Raw genomic sequence first — 16,773 nt, forward strand, 5'->3', positions numbered from 1 at the left:
AGAATATGATCCTACAGACTACGAACAAGTGGTGGTGGTGGGTGTCACAAATCCGTCAAGCAAATCTCAAATTCTTACCAGTTCTTACCCAGCAGCAGGCGGTGATCGGCAACCGTTGTAGTCAAAAACTCTCAAAGCTTGGATAGAGCGATTACCAGGGAGAATCAAACGCACGACGTAGATGTATGTGGAGCTGGGAAGGCTTATAATATGGTAGCAAAAAGGGTCAGCAATAATCAATTCAGAGATGCAAAGTTGAATAAACGCTCAACGACGGTACTGTGCTGGTCCTAGGCTAGACTGTGCTAGAGACGCGAGCCTAGAACACCAACAAAATCACGGCGCGGCACGTAAACAAGGGAAAAGCACACTCTGAATTTTTTTTTCGCTCTTTTTTTTTTGCGCTCTTTTTTTTTGCGCTGCTTTTTTTTTGCGAAAAATCACTATAATGGCGAGTATCTCAAAACTCTTCCTAGCTCAAACTGACAGGATGGGCACGAAATTTTTCGACCAATTTTTTTTTTTTCCGAAACCTACTCCGGCAAGGAAACACGAATCGGAATCTAGATGGATCCCGAAAACAAACCTAATAAGCTAAGAACTCGGATTGGTGGTGGATATATTGTGGTGGTATATGGCAGCGGTGTTGGTAGCGGTGGTAGTATATGGATATGGATCGGTGGTGGTATATGGACACGGATTGGTGGTGGTATATGGATACGGATTCGGTGCGGTGGTGGTAGATGGCAGGGGCGATGATGATGGTGCGGCGGCGGCGTGACAACTTATGACCAGAACTCGAATCTCTAAAAGACTAGACTCTAAGACCAGCAACTAGACACGACGATGCAACCGCAAATTCAACAAAGCAAAACCCTAAAAAGATTATGCAAGGCTCAGATTGGTTCGGATATGATGAACTAACCCTAATTTTTTTTGTGGCTTTTTCGTGGACTATAGGTATGAAGAACAGACTCGATCTAAACTACGAAAAACTGTAAAATCTAACCGAGCAACCTGGAAATCTGATACCACTTGATAGAGGCAAAGGTGTCCCGTCTTTCGATGAGATGGTGGATTTCACTTTGGTGGAAGTCGACTTTGACGATCCGACTACGAACGTGCGAGGACGTCGCGCCTTAGCAATCGCTAAACCAACTCCGAGAGGTTATTGACCACGCCGGAGCATGATCAACCTGACCACGAGGGTCTGTTTCCTGCGAGCAAACGAAGAACAAGCAAGAAACTAAGATTGCAATCTGGATATTGCGAATATAAGATGAAAGCTTTATTGATCAAGGTGGGGTTCTGTGACGCCTTTGTCTGGTCGTTGAACACAAACGAAGTACGCGAAGTTGCAGCTATGGCGAACTTTTAATCTAAACAAATCCCCCAAAGTCTAAACGATGCCCTAAGGGCTGTATATATGGAGGAAGAGGGGGGGAATTTCGTGGCCCTTGGTGGAGGAGTCCGAAATCAACCCTATCTCTTGTTTCCGCACACATACGGACTCTAAAAATAGCCTATACTTATGTATTTCGAAATTACATGAGCCTGGCCCAATAATAAGGTGATGCAGCACCTAAAATAGCCTCGGGACGAAATTTATGAAGTGGCATCTTGTATATTTCGTCCAAGGCTTCATGCACCCATTATGGTGGCTTCAAAGTCCTGAAATCATCACTTGTAACTCCGTTCTTGTTCCCCTTGCGCATGCCATCATCTCCATGCTTGTTCTTGCTCCAATGTTCATCCTTCTCCAAGCTAGGCCCTTCATTTGTAAGCAAAACAAATGTATCCAATTTAGGCAGCATCATATTCTCATGAACATTAGAATCATTACCAAGAAACGAAAGTACCTGGTAATTTAGTTGGCGTGCACGAGCTCTAGTAATTGGTCCAGTATGTATAGCAGCAGGGGCTGTGGGTGTAACAATTGTATTGATGTCCTCATCATCCTCCCCTTATTGAAATGAAGTCGTCCTCGACGGAAGTTCATCTTCCTCACCCAAATAAGGCTTCAAATCTGCAATGTTAAAAGTGGGACTAACCCCAAAATCTGCAGGCAGCTCAAGTTTATATGCATTATCATTTATTTTCTCTAACACCTTAAAGGGACCATCAGCACGTGGCATTAACTTTGATTTGCGCAAATCAGGAAATCTATCCTTACGCAAATGTAACCAAACAAGATCTCCAGGTGCAAACACAACATGTTTTCTACCCTTATCTCCAGCAAGTTTATATTTAGCATTCATGCGCTCAATGTTTTCCTTAGTTAACTCATGCATTTTTAAAATCAATTCAGCACGTTGTTTAGCATCAAAATTAACCTTCTCCGAAGATGGAAGAGGCAACAAATCAATAGGTGCACGAGGTAGGAAACCATACACAACTTCAAAAGGGCACATCTTAGTAGTAGAATGCAATGAACGATTATAAGCAAATTCAATATGAGGCAAGCATTCCTCCAACATTTTCTTATTATTCTTCAAAACAGCCCTAAGCATAGTAGACAACGTTCTATTGACTACTTCGGTTTGTCCATCAGTTTGGGGGTGACAAGTAGTACTAAAAAGCAGTTTAGTCCCCAACTTAGCCCATAAACATCTCCAAAAGTGGCTAAGAAATTTAGTATCACGATCTGAAACAATAGTATTTGGCACACCATGCAAGCGAATAATTTCACGAAAGAACAAATCAGCAACATTAACAGCATCATCGCTTTTATGACATGGTATAAAGTGTGCCATTTTCGAGAATCTATCCACGACAACAAATATGCTATCCCTCCCCTTCTTTGTTCGAGGTAAACCTAAAACAAAGTCCATAGATATATCCTCCCAAGGAAAACTAGGTACAGGCAAAGGCATATATAAACCATGAGGATTGAGGCGTGACTTAGCTTTTTGACATGTAGTGCAGCGAGCAATAAAACGCTCAACATCCCGTCTCATCTTTGGCCAAAAGAAATGTGTAGCAAGTACGTCCTCCGTCTTCTTCACGCCAAAGTGTCCCATTAATCCTCCTCCATGCGCCTCCTGCAACAACAAAAGACGAACGGAGCTAGCTGGAATGCATAGCTTGTTAGCACGAAACACAAATCCATCGTTAACAACAAACTTGTTCCACATTCTTCCTTCTTTACAATTATGCATTACATCTTTAAAATCAGCATCATGCACATATTGATCTTTGATGGTCTCCAAACCAAATATTTTGAAGTCAAGTTGTGAAAGCATAGTATAGCGACGAGACAAAGCATCAGCAATAACATTTTCTTTTCCCTTCTTGTGTTTAATGACATAAGGGAAAGTCTCAATGAATTCAACCCATTTAGCATGTCTACGATTCAGTTTAGCTTGACTTTTAATATGTTTCAATGATTCATGATCAGAATGTATAACAAATTCTTTGGGCCATAATAATGTTGCCATGTTTCTAAAGTCCGAACAAGAGCATATAATTCTTTATCATAAGTAGAATAATTCAGACTAGGCCCACTCAATTTTTCAGAAAAGTATGCAACAGGTTTGCCATCTTGTAATAACACACCTCCTAATCCAATTCCACTAGCATCACATTCAAGCTCAAAAGTCTTATTAAAATCAGGAAGTTGGAGTAAAGGAGCATGTGTCAACTTATCTTTCAATACCGTGAAGGCTTCTTCCTGTGCGGTACCCCAAAGAAAAGGCACATCTTTCTTTGTAAGCTCATTGAGAGGTGCAGCAATGGTGCTGAAATCTCTCACAAAACGCCTATAGAATCCAGCGAGGCCAAGAAAACTCCTCACTTGTGTGACCGTTTTGGGCTGCGGCCAACTCTCAATAGCTTCAATCTTGGCTTTATCAACTTCAATTCCCTGTGGAGTAACAACATAGCCAAGAAAAGATACTCGGTCGGTGCAAAAGGTGCACTTCCCAAGGTTACCAAACAAACGTGCATCACGTAGAGCAATAAAAACAGCACGTAAATGTTCCAAATGTTCCTCCAAAGATCTGCTATAAATCAATATGTCATCAAAGTAAACTACCACAAATCGTCCAATGAAAACACGTAAAACTTCGTTCATTAATCTCATGAAAGTACTAGGTGCATTAGTTAACCAAAAGGCATGACTAACCACTCATATAATCCAAACTTAGTTTTAAATGCTGTTTTCCATTCATCTCCCAATTTCATACGAATTTGATGGTAGCCACTACGCAAATCAACTTTGGAGAATATTGTAGAGCCACTCAATTCATCAAGCATATCATCTAGCCTAGGAATAGGATGACGATAACGAATAGTAATATTATTAATGCCTCTACAATCAACACACATACGTGATGTACCATCCTTTTTCGGCACTAGAATAATAGGAACAGCACAAGGACTAAGGGATTCGCGTATATAACCTTTGTCAAGAAGCTCTTGTACTTGACGCATAATCTCCTTCGTCTCCTCTGGATTGGTACGTATGGTGCACGATTTGGCAGTGAAGCACCGGGAATTAAGTCAATCTGATGCTCGATCCCTCGAATAGGCGGTAATCCCGGTGGCACGTCTTGTGGAAAAACGTCAGCGAACTCCTGCAAAATGTTAGTGACAGCAGGAGGCAAAGAGGAAGGCACGTCCTCGAATGAAAATAATGCCTCTTTGCACACAAAAGCATAGCAAACAGATTTGCTGAAATCTAGCTCATCAATATCAGATTTGGTGGCAAATAAACATGCACTTTTCAATTTAATTTCAGAAGCAACACTAGATGGTTTATTATTAGGCTTCATTTGTTGCTCAAATTCTTTTGCCACAATCTGATTTTCACTCTTATTCTTCTCCTGTTGTGCTTTATTAGCTCTATTAATATCATCTTTCAAAATGGAATCAGGAGTCATAGGAAGCAAAGTAATATTTTTATCCTTATGAACAAGAGTATAGTGATTGTTTCTACCATGGTGTACAGAATTTTTATCAAATTGCCATGGTCTACCAAGTAATAAGGAACATGCTTGCATAGGTACCACATCACAATCAACATAATCAGCATATGTAGAGATACTAAAATGCACACGAACAGTACGTAGAAGATGCACACGGCGTCCATGAGGAAGGTCGGCCTGCAGAAAAGTTAGTTCGCGCCAATGCTTGTCGATCCTGCACTTCACGTTCAGCTTTACAAGCAAGATGGAATAAACGAGTGATATTAGTATACTCCTTATAGTCTAGAATGGTCTGAATCTCTCTATTTAATCCACCCAGAAAACGTGCAAGCATAGCTTCATTCTCCTCAACAATACCACATCTAATCATGCCAGTTTGTAATTCCTGATAATATTCTTCTACAGAATTTTTCCCTTGTCTTAAACGCTGCAATTTTTGAAGCAATTCACGTTGATAATATGGTGGAACCCAACGCGTACGCATAGCAGTTTTCAAAGCAGCCCAAGTAGTTGGAATAGGATATAATCTACAATGTTCAGACCACCATACACATGCAAAACTAGTGAAAGCACAAACGGCAGCAGCAACTCGTCTCTCCTCAGGATATTGTAAACATGTAAATCGTTGTTCAGTTTCTAACTCCCAAGTAAGATATATATCAGGAACATATCTACCCTCAAATGGTGGAATATTCAATTTCAGTTTAGGAATATGGACATCATCTCGTACCTGAGGTGGTGGTGCGGGCCTACCATTACGAATATATACCTGAGGTCGACCTGCTGGTGGTGGTGCTGGTGGCTGCTCGTAGATCTGATTTTGATCAACCTCATCCTCATAATCGCCCGCATACTCATCCTCCTCCTGGGTACCAGCAGGAGCAGTAGCAGGAGCCAAAGAAGCACCAACAGCAGTAGCAGCGGCACCAGAATTTTGTCCTGGCTCAATAGGAACACGCTGTGCTCGTCCATACTGATTCGGAAGGGGGCGTAGTTGTTGTTGTTGCAGAGGTGCGACAGGTGCAGCCGGTGGTGGAAGACGCGCAAGCAGTTCATTAAATCTGTTATCGAGCTTTGTTTCGAACGTCTTCTCAAGGCCAGTGATCTTCTCCATGGCCTCTTCAAAATTGTTCAGCACATCTTGTACCTGTTCAGTCATCATTTGCTGAAACTTATCATGAAGCTCCTTGTTCGATAAGTTCTCCCAGTCAATCTCGTCGGCTTGTGATCCTGGCATGGTTAGCAGCAAGAGAAACACACAAGAATATGATCCTACAGACTACTAAGAAGTGGTGGTGGTGTATCACAAATCCGTCAAGCAAATCTCAAATTCTTACCAGTTCTTACCCAGCAGCAGGCGGTGATCGGCAACCGTTGTAGTCAAAAACTCTCAAAGCGTGGATAGAGCGATTACCAGGGAGAGTCGAACACACGACGTAGATGTATGTGGAGCTGGGAAGGCTTATAGTATGGTAGCAAAAAGGGTCAGCAATAATCAATTCAGAGATGCAAAGTTGAATAAACGCTCAACGACGGTACTGTGCTGGTCCTAGGCTAGACTGTGCTAGAGACGCGAGCCTAGAACACCAACAAAATCACGGCGCGGCACGTAAACAAGGGAAAAGCACACTCTGAATTTTTTTTCGCTCTTTTTTTTTGCGCTCTTTTTTTTTGCGCTGCTTTTTTTTTTGCGAAAAATCACTATAATGGCGAGTGTCTCAAAACTCTTCCTAGCTCAAACTGACAGGATGGGCACGAAATTTTTCGACCAATTTTTTTTTTTCGACTGCCCGGACCCAAAAACTGGAAACGGGTCAAAAAAAACTTCCTATAATGGCACCTGTCTCAAAACACTCAGAATCACCTAAAAATAGGATAGCCAGAAAATTTTTCGAAAAATGCGTTTTCGAAAAATTTTGGGCCTAAACGGAGCGTGGCTACCCGACTCCGGCAAGGAAACACGAATCGGAATCTAGATGGATCTCGAAAACAAACCTAATATGCAAGGAACTCGGATTGGTGGTGGATATATGGTGGTGGTATATGGCAGCGGTGGTGGTAGCGGTGGTAGTATATGGATATGGATCGGTGGTGGTATATGGACACGGATTGGTGGTGGTATATGGATACGGATTCGGAGCGGTGGTGGTAGATGGCAGGGGCGATGATGATGGTGCGGCGGCGGCGTGACAACTTATGACCAGAACTCGAAACTCTAAAAGACTAGACTCTAAGACCAGCAACTAGACCGACGATGCAACCGCAAATTCAACAAAGCAAAACCCTAAAAAGATTATGCAAAGGCTCAGATTGGTTCGGATATGATGAACTAACCCTAAATTTTTTTGTGGCTTTTTCGTGGACTATAGGTATGAAGACAGACTCGATCTAAACTACGAAAAACTGTAAAATCTCACCGAGCAACCTGGAAATCTGATACCACTTGATAGAGGCAAAGGTGTCCCGTCTTTCGATGAGATGATGGATATCGCTTTGGTGGAAGTCGACTTTGACGATCCGACCACGAACGTGCGAGGACGTCGCGCCTTAGCAATCGCTAAACCAACTCCGAGAGGTTATTGACCACGCCGGAGCACGATCAACCTGACCACGAGGGTCTGTTTCCTGCGAGCAAACGAAGAACAAGCAAGAAACTGAGATTGCAATCTGGATATTGCGAATATAAGATGAAAGCTTTATTGATCAAGGTGGGGTTCTGTGACGCCTTTGTCTGGTCGTTGAACACAAACGAAGTACGCGAAGTTGCAGCTATGGCGAACTTTTAATCTAAACAAAACCCAAAGTCTAAACGATGCCCTAAGGGATGTATATATGGAGGAAGAGGGGGGAATTTCGTGGCCCTTGGTGGAGGGGTCCGAAATCAACCCTATCTCTTGTTTCCCCACACATACGGACTCTAAAAATAGCCTATACTTATGTATTTCGAAATTACATGGGCCTGGCCCAATAATAAGGTGACGCAGCACCTAAAATAGCCTCGGGACGAAATTTATGAAGTGGCGTCTTGTATATTTCGTCCAAGGCTTGATGCACCCATTATGGTGGCTTCAAAGTCCTGAAATCATCACTTGTAACTCCGTTCTTGTTTCCCTTGCGCATGCCATCATCTCCATGCTTGTTCTTGCTCCAATGTTCATCCTTCTCCAAGCTAGGCCCTTCATTTGTAAGCAAAACAAATGTATCCAATTTAGGCAGCATCATATTCTCATGAACATTAGAATCATTACCAAGAAACGAAAGTACCTGGTAATTTAGTTGGCGTGCACGAGCTCTAGTAATTGGTCCAGTATGTATAGTAGCAGGGGCTGTGGGTGTAACAATTGTATTGATGTCCTCATCATATCCACCATCCGCGGTAGCAATCATCACACGCGGAGATTTGCATTCTCTCGCATAATGACCTCCTCCCTTACAACGACGACAAATAATATCACTTGTGTGCCCTATTGATGCCATGGAAGAAGCAGAACTCTGTGCAGGCCCAGCAGGTGCGCTCTTGGCAGATAATGGTGGTTGTGCCTGTTTTCTTGTATCACGACTGGAGGAGACACTTGATTGAGGTGCTGGTGCAGTTGAAGTAGAAGATGCACGCGGTGTCCATGATGAAGGTCGGCCTGCAGAAAAGTTAGTTCGCGCCAATGCTTGTCGATCCTGCACTTCACGTTCAGCTTTACAAGCAAGATGGAATAAACGAGTGATATTAGTATACTCCTTATAGTCTAGAATGGTCTGAATCTCTCTATTTAATCCACCCAGAAAACGTGCAAGCATAGCTTCATTCTCCTCAACAATACCACATCTAATGATGCCAGTTTGTAATTCCTGATAATATTCTTCTACAGAATTTTTTCCTTGTCTTAAGCGCTGTAATATCTGAAGCAATTCATGTTGATAATATGGTGGAACCCAACGAGTACGCATAGCAGTTTTCAAAGAAGCCCAAGTAGTTGGAATAGGATATAATCTACAATGTTCAGACCACCATACACATGCAAAACTAGTGAAAGCACAAACAGCAGCGGCAACCCGTCTCTCCTCGGGATATTGTAAACATGTAAATCGTTGTTCAGTTTCTAACTCCCAAGTAAGATATATATCATGAACATATCTACCCTCAAAAGGTGGAATATTCAATTTCAGTTTAGGAAGATGGTCATGATCTCATACCTGAGGGAAAGCCCTACCATTGTGATTATTTGCATGTGGACGACCTGGTGGTTGTGGTGCAGGTGGTTGCACATAGTTCTGATTTTGAGCAACCTCATCCTCGTAATCTCCCACATAATCATCCTCCTCCGCATCAGCAGCAGGAGCCACAGAAGTATCAACAGCAGCACCAACAGTTTGGCCAAACGCAAGAGGAACACGGCTCGCTCGGCAGAGATCTGTTTCGCGACGTGGAGATAGTCATTTTTGTTGTTGTTGGAGAGGTGCGTTGGGTGCACCGGGTGGTGGTGGTGGAAGACGCGCGAGCAATTCATTAAACTTGTTATCAAGCTTTGTTTCGAACGTCTTGTCCATGCCATCTATCTTCTCCATGGCCTCTTCAAATCTGTTTAGCACATCTTAAACCTGTCCACTCATCATTTGCTGAAATTTATCATGCAAATCCTTATTCGTCATGTTCTCCCAGTCAGTCTCGTCGGCTTGTGATCCTGGCATGGTTAGCAGTAATAGAAACACACAAGAATATGATCCTATAGACTACTAACAAGAGGTGGTGGTGGGTGTCACAAATTCGTCAAGCAAATCTCAAATTCTTACCAGTTCTTACCCAGCAGCAGGCGGTGATCGACAACCGTTGTAGTCAAAAACTCTCAAAGCTTGGATAGAGCGATTACCAGGGAGAGTCAAACGCACGACGTAGATGTATGTGGAGCTGGGAAGGCTTATAATATGGTAGCAAAAAGGGTCAGCAATGATCAATTCAGAGATGCAAAGTTGAATAAACGCTCAACGACGGTACTGTGCTGGTCCTAGGCTAGACTGTGCTAGAGACGCGAGCCTAGAACACCAACAAAATCACGGCGCGGCACGTAAACAAGGGAAAAGCACACTCTGGATTTTTTTTCGCTCTTTTTTTTGCGCTGTTTTTTTTTGCGCTGCTTTTTTTTGCGAAAAATCACTATAATGGCGAGTGTCTCAAAACTCTTCCTAGGTCAAACTGACAGGATGGGCACGAAATTTTTTCGACCAATTTTTTTTTCGACTGCCCGGACCCAAAAACTGGAAACGGGTCAAAAAAACTTCCTATAATGGCACCTGTCCCAAAACACTCAGAGACACCTAAAAATAGGATAGCCAGAAATTTTTTCGAAAAATGCGTTTTCGAAAAATTTTGGGCCTAAACGGAGGGTGGTTTCCGGACTCTTTTTTTTTCCGAAACCTACTCCGGCAAGGAAACACGAATCGGAATCTAGATTGATCTCGAAAACAAACCTAATATGCAAGGAACTCGGATTGGTGGTGGATATATGGTGGTGGTATATGGCAGCGGTGGTAATATATGGATATGAAACGGTGGTGGTATATGGATACGGATTGGTGGTGGTATATGGACACGGATTCGGAGCGGTGGTGGTAGGTGACAGGGGCGATGATGATGGTGCGGTGGCGGCGTGACAACTTATGACCAGAACTCGAAACTCTAAAAGACTAATGCTAAGACCAGCAACTAGACACGACGATGCAACCGCAAATTCAACAAAGCAAAACCCTAAAAAGATTATGCAAAGGCTCAGATTGGTTCGGATATGATGAACTAACCCTAATTTTTTTTTGGCTTTTTCGTGGACTGTAGGTATGAAGAACAGACTCGATCTAAACTACGAAAAACTGTAAAATCTCACCGAGCAACCTGGAAATCTGATACCACTTGATAGAGGCAAAGGTGTCCCGTCTTTCGATGAGATGATGGATATCGCTTTGGTGGCAGTCGACTTTGACGATCCGACTACGAACGTGCGAGGACGTCGCGCCTTAGTAATCGCTAAACCAACTCCGAGAGGTTATTAACCACGCCGGAGCATGATCAACCTGACCATGAGGGTCTGTTTCCTGCAAGCAAACAAAGAACAAGCAAGAAACTGAGATTGCAATCTGGATATTGCGAATATAAGATGAAGGCTTTATTGATCAAGGTGGGGTTCTGTGACGCCTTTGTCTGGTCGTTGAACACAAACGAAGTACGCAAAGTTGCAGCTATGGCGAACTTTTAATCTAAACAAAACCCAAAGTCTAAACGATGCCCTAAGGGCTGTATATATGGAGGAAGAGGGGGAATTTCGTGGCCCTTGGTGGAGGGGTCCGAAATCAACCCTATCTCTTGTTTCCCCACACATACGGACTCTAAAAATAGCCTATACTTATGTATTTCGAAATTACATGGGCCTGGCCCAATAATAAGGTGATGCAGCACCTATAATAGCCTCGGGACGAAATTTATGAAGTGGCATCTTGTATATTTCGTCCAAGGCTTCATGCACCCATTATGGTGGCTTCAAAGTCCTGAAATCATCACTTGTAACTCCGTTCTTGTTCCCCTTGCGCATTCCATCATCTCCATACTTGTTCTTAATCCAATGTTCATCCTTCTCCAAGCTAGGCCCTTCATTTGTAAGCAAAACAAATGTATCCAATTTAGGCAGCATCATATTCTCATGAACATTAGAATCATTACCAAGAAACGAAAGTACCTGGTAATTTAGTTGGCGTGCGCGAGCTCTAGTAATTGGTCCAGTATTTATAGTAGCATGGGCTGTGGGTGTAACAATTGTATTGATGTCCTCATCATGATCGGGCAAGAGGACCATGGATTGAACTTCGGGGCAACTGGCTCCATCGCGTATACATCCCTGAGTGCACGCTTCCGCTCCCTTTTGGGTATGTGCGTGGCATATATCATGTTCACCGTCCGCACCTGTGGGGGGAAACCCTTCTGTCCTCTATTGTTCGGTGGTCGGGTCTCTTCCTCGCCATCGCTATGTAGCCCCTTGTCGCTGTTTTCGGCAATTAACTTGCCTGCCTGCTTGAACACCCAACAGTCCCCATTGGTGTGGTTAGCTGGTTTTTCAGGGGTGCCATGTATCTGGCACAAGCGGTCGAGAATTCGGTCCAAATTGGACGGACCTTGAGTTGTTCTTTTGAATGGATTTTTCCGTTGACCGAGTTTAGAGCCTCTGAATCCGGCATTGACCGCCGTATCCTCACTGTTATCACCGTTAATGCGGCGTTTTTTTTTGTTGCGACGCGACCTGCCACTACGGTCCTTGATATCCGGACTGCCATAATTTTTGTTGAGGTTGTTGCTGCGTGCTAGCCAGCTGTCCTCACCCGCACAGAAGCGGGTCATGAGTGATGTAAGGGCTTCCATGGATTTCGGCTTTTCCTGTCCCAGGTGCCGGGCAAGCCACTCGTCACGGATGTTATGTTTGAAGGCCGCGAGGGCCTCGGCATCCGGACAGGCGACGGTTTGGTTTTTCTTGGTTAAGAACCGTGTCCAGAATTGTCTGGCCGATTCGTCTGGCTGCTGAATTATGTGGCTTAGGTCATCTGCATCTGGTGGTCGCACGTACGTGCCTTGGAAGTTATCGAGGAATGCGGCTTCCAGGTCCTCCCAACTCCCGATTGACTCTGTTGGCAAGCTGTTAAGCCAGTGCCGGGCTGGTCCTTTAAGTTTGAGTTGGAGATATTTGATGGCGTGGAGATCGTCTCCGCGGGCCATGTGGATGTGGAGGAGATAGTCCTCGATCCAGACCGCGGGGTCTGTTGTGCCATCATAAGATTCAATATTGACGGTTTAAACCCTTCTGGGATTTGATGATCCATTACCTCAGCTGTGAAGCACAGGGGGTGTGCGGTGCCTCTGTACTGGGCGATATCGCGACGGAGCTCAAAAGAGCTTTGTCCGTTGTGTCCGGCCCGGCCGGACTTACTGTGTCCGGGGTGACGGTGATCGTCACATATCGTGGGGCGCCCACGTGATCCATAGATCGGTCTTGATTGTCTTGCCTTATCCTCCAATATGTCTCGCAGGTCCGGAGTGTTCCCCTGTGGCCTTGTGCTTTTCGAGCGATGCCGGGGTACGGGTCTAGTGAAGGGCCTTGAGGCCTCTCTGTCGCGACCACAGGGTGGTCGGTCAGCTGTATTGTCTCCTGGTGAAGCGGGATCATATGCCTCCACCTCTAATCGGGGGAGCAGCTTACGTTTGGGGTAGCTTTTGGAGGGACGTTCGAGTTCATGCTCTTCGGCCGCGAGGACTTCGGTCCATCTGTCGGCTAGCAGATCTTGATCAGCTCTAAGATGCTGCTGCTTTTTCTTGAGGCTGTTTGCCGTGGCCATAAGCCTGCGTTTGAAACACTCCTGTTCGACGGGATCCTCAGGCACAACGAATTCATCGTCGTCGAGGCTTGCCTCGTCTCCGGAGGGAGGCATATAGTCCTCTACCTCTTCTTCGGCCGCTCTCTCATGAGGGCTGGCGTCCCCCTCCTCCTATGCTGGATCTTCCTGGAGTGGGTTGTCTTCGGCGCTATCCGGTGTATTATTGTCTCCGGTGACGGAATCCTCATTCTTGCTCTGCCGGGATTTAGAGCGGCGCCGCTGACGCTGACGCTTGGGCTGTTTCTTGGAGGGGTCATCCTCCGCTATTCCTTTGTCGTTCCCATCCTTTGGGAGATCCACCATGTATATGTCGTATGAAGAGGTGGCTTTCCAGTGCCCGGTGGGCGCTGGTTCTTGGTCGTCTCCGGCATCGTCGTCCATACCGTCGATGTCCTCAGAGTCGTAATCTAGCATGTCGGTTAGATCATCGACAGTGGCTACCAAGTGGGTGGTGGGTGGGCTCTGAATTTCTTCGTCGTCCGCATCCCAACCATCCTGGCCGCAGTCCGGCCAGGCCTCTCCTGATAACGAGAGGTACTTTAGCAAACTCAAGATGTCGCCAAAAGGTGAGTGTTGAAAGATGTCCGCCGCGGTGAACTCCATGATCGGCGCCCAATCGGATTCGACTGGAGGGGGCGCGGGAGGTCCGGAGTCCGGCAAGGAGTCCGGCACCTCGGAGTCACGAGCTTCATGGGGGACAAGACCGGTGTTCGGCTCTATCGCCATAGAGGTTGCAGCCCCCGAGGCGGTGTCTAGCCATCCATCCTTGGTCTGTGCGGCCGGCTCCGAGTCGAAGATCGGAGCGGGTTCGAGTGCGGCCTCCAGGGTACTGTCCGGCTGCAGAGCTAAATCATGCCCATTGTGACAGTACGGCATGCTCGGCTGTGGCTCGAATCCGTCGAGGATCAAGTCCCCGCGGATGTTAGCCGTGAAGTTCAAACTTCCAAATCTGACCTGACGGCCAGGGGCATAGCCTTCGATCTGCTCCAGCTGGCCAAGCGAATTGGCCCACAGTGCGAAGCCGCCGAATACGAAAATCTGTCCGGGGAGGAAGGTCTCACCCTGGACTGCATCGTCGTTGATGATCGAAGAAGCCATCGAGCCTATCGGTGACGACACAGAGGAACTCTCAATGAAAGCACCAATGTCGGTGTCAAAACCGGCGGATCTCGGGTAGGGGGTCCCGAACTGTGCGTCTAGGCGGATGGTAACGGGAGACGAGGGACACGATGTTTTTACCCAGGTTCGGGCCCTCTTGATGGAGGTAAAACGCTACGTCCTGCTTGATTAATATTGATGATGTGGGTTACAAGAGTAGATCTACCACGAGATCAAGGAGGCTAAACCCTAGAAGCTAGCCTATGGTATGATTGTTGTTCGTCCTATGGACTAAGGCCATCCGGTTTATATAGACACCGGAGAGGGCTAGGGTTACACAGAGTCGGTTACAAAGGTAGGAGATCTACATATCAGTATCACCAAGCTTGCCTTCCATGCCAAGGAAAGTTCCATCTGGACACGGGACGGAGTCTTCAATCTTGTATCTTCATAGTCTTGGAGTCCGGCCGATGATGATAGTTCGGCTATCCGGACACCCCCTAGTCCGGAACTCCCTCAATAAGGTAGCATGTAATATTAAGCGATGCATAACGTAAGCAGACACGAAAGAGTGCGACCTCTCTTGTGGACCCGTGTAGTCCTCGAGGTCATCTGCTCGGTTGATGATGGTAATGCAGTTTTCATGGCTGCCGGCGGCGGGGAAGAAGATCTGAGGCGCTGAAAGACAGTCTGGAGGCCGGATCTCTGCTGTGCTGGACCCTTCTATTGTTGGAGCAGCTGAGCTGGGGTGGACGACAGCACAGCAGGAGCGGGACAAACCATGCAAGGTTTTCTTTGACAACTATCTGTAAGAGAAGTAATTCTATAAGGGCTCGTTTGAATTGGAGGATTCCAACAATGCAGGGATAGGAAATAGACAGGAATAGGATAGGAATGCACATGCAAAACAGAGAATTTAAAAACACATGATTTCTGCCAATCTGGGTGTTTGATTCACAACAATTGGAAGATCACAGGATGCAAAGAAGCATCGTGAGATTAAGTCAAACCATAAGAAAATGTACGGTTATAATGCTATTATGCTACTACCTCTTAGTCTTGTGCTTCATGAATAGGAATTTGAAAAGGAGGACAAGTGAAAATTAAAATTCCTATGTTTTTTCTTTCAAGGAGACACTAAAGGAACAAATCCTATAGTTTTCCTTTGCTCCATTCCTTTGAACCAAGTTCATCAATAGTAGTATCATAGGAAACTTTCCAATTCCTATGTTTTTCATTCACTTTTCCTTTCAAGCACTGGCGATTCTAGTAGGCAGGCTTGAGCAAGGAAAAGCCTACAATAAAAACTATTTTTTGTGCTACTTCTATTACTTTGGACCCAGGCCAGTGCCCTACTAGCTCAACTCCCATGGCCATCGACAAATGCACAGCTCAAATGCGCAGAGATAAATAATGTTGGCGTTCAAGAGAGTCCATCATGGAAAGCTAAGTTGCCTGGTACCTCACTGCTTGTCATATAGTAGGATAAAATAATCGTATTTCCCATTACTACGTGTGCTCAGTGGACAATATATATAACATGTAGAGTAAAAAAGAGATGCAACAAGTGTATAGTCTCTTTGGCGAAGCCATGTCGATGTCAGCGTGATTGGGTTGGCCAGAGAGGATGCTCCGGCTGACTTGGCTGTTGGAGGAGGGGAAGAAGATCTTAGGCGTCTGGAGATGGAGCCAGAGGTACTGCTCCGCTGTGATGGAGGGTTTCGTCGTTGGAGCAGTTTCGGTGAGTTGTACGACGCCGAGGCTGAAGCAGGACAAGAGAGACAACAATAACCTGAGTCGAATTCTAATAGAATCTCCAATACATGACGTAAAATACATAACCACAAAGTGCTAGATGTAAAATACATTAGCCGCTCATCTCTGAACTTAACTGTCGAAACTGAATTTAACTGTCGAAACTGAACTTAACTGTTGAAACTGAACTTAACTGTTGAACCTGAATTTTGCTGTCGAAACTGAATTTTGCTGTTGAAACTGAATGCACTAGCAAGGTGAGGCTACACGTTGGTCGACTGACCTTTTCATCTCTGGTCAGTCAATTTTTCAGCCGTTGGATACGAAATCAAGGGCCTGTAGTTCATCTTCAACCTCCACCCCCTGAGCCGCCAGCCACCACCGGCCAAACAGCAGCCCCCCGCCGCCCGTGGCCGGCGGTGCGCCGCCCCGCCCGCCCCGAAAACACTCCCCACCGCCGGTCCGCCGCTGCCCCAGCCATCCCTCTAGGGCCCCCGTGCGGAGCTTTTTCTCCGGCGATCCCCATGTCACCGCCCCGCCACCACCGGCGACCACTGCCCCCACCGTGAACCCTAAGATAGATAGTGGGGTACCT

The sequence above is a fragment of the Triticum aestivum genome, chromosome 6B, assembly GCF_018294505.1.
Source record: "Triticum aestivum cultivar Chinese Spring chromosome 6B, IWGSC CS RefSeq v2.1, whole genome shotgun sequence".
Classification (NCBI taxonomy): Eukaryota; Viridiplantae; Streptophyta; class Magnoliopsida; order Poales; family Poaceae; genus Triticum; species Triticum aestivum.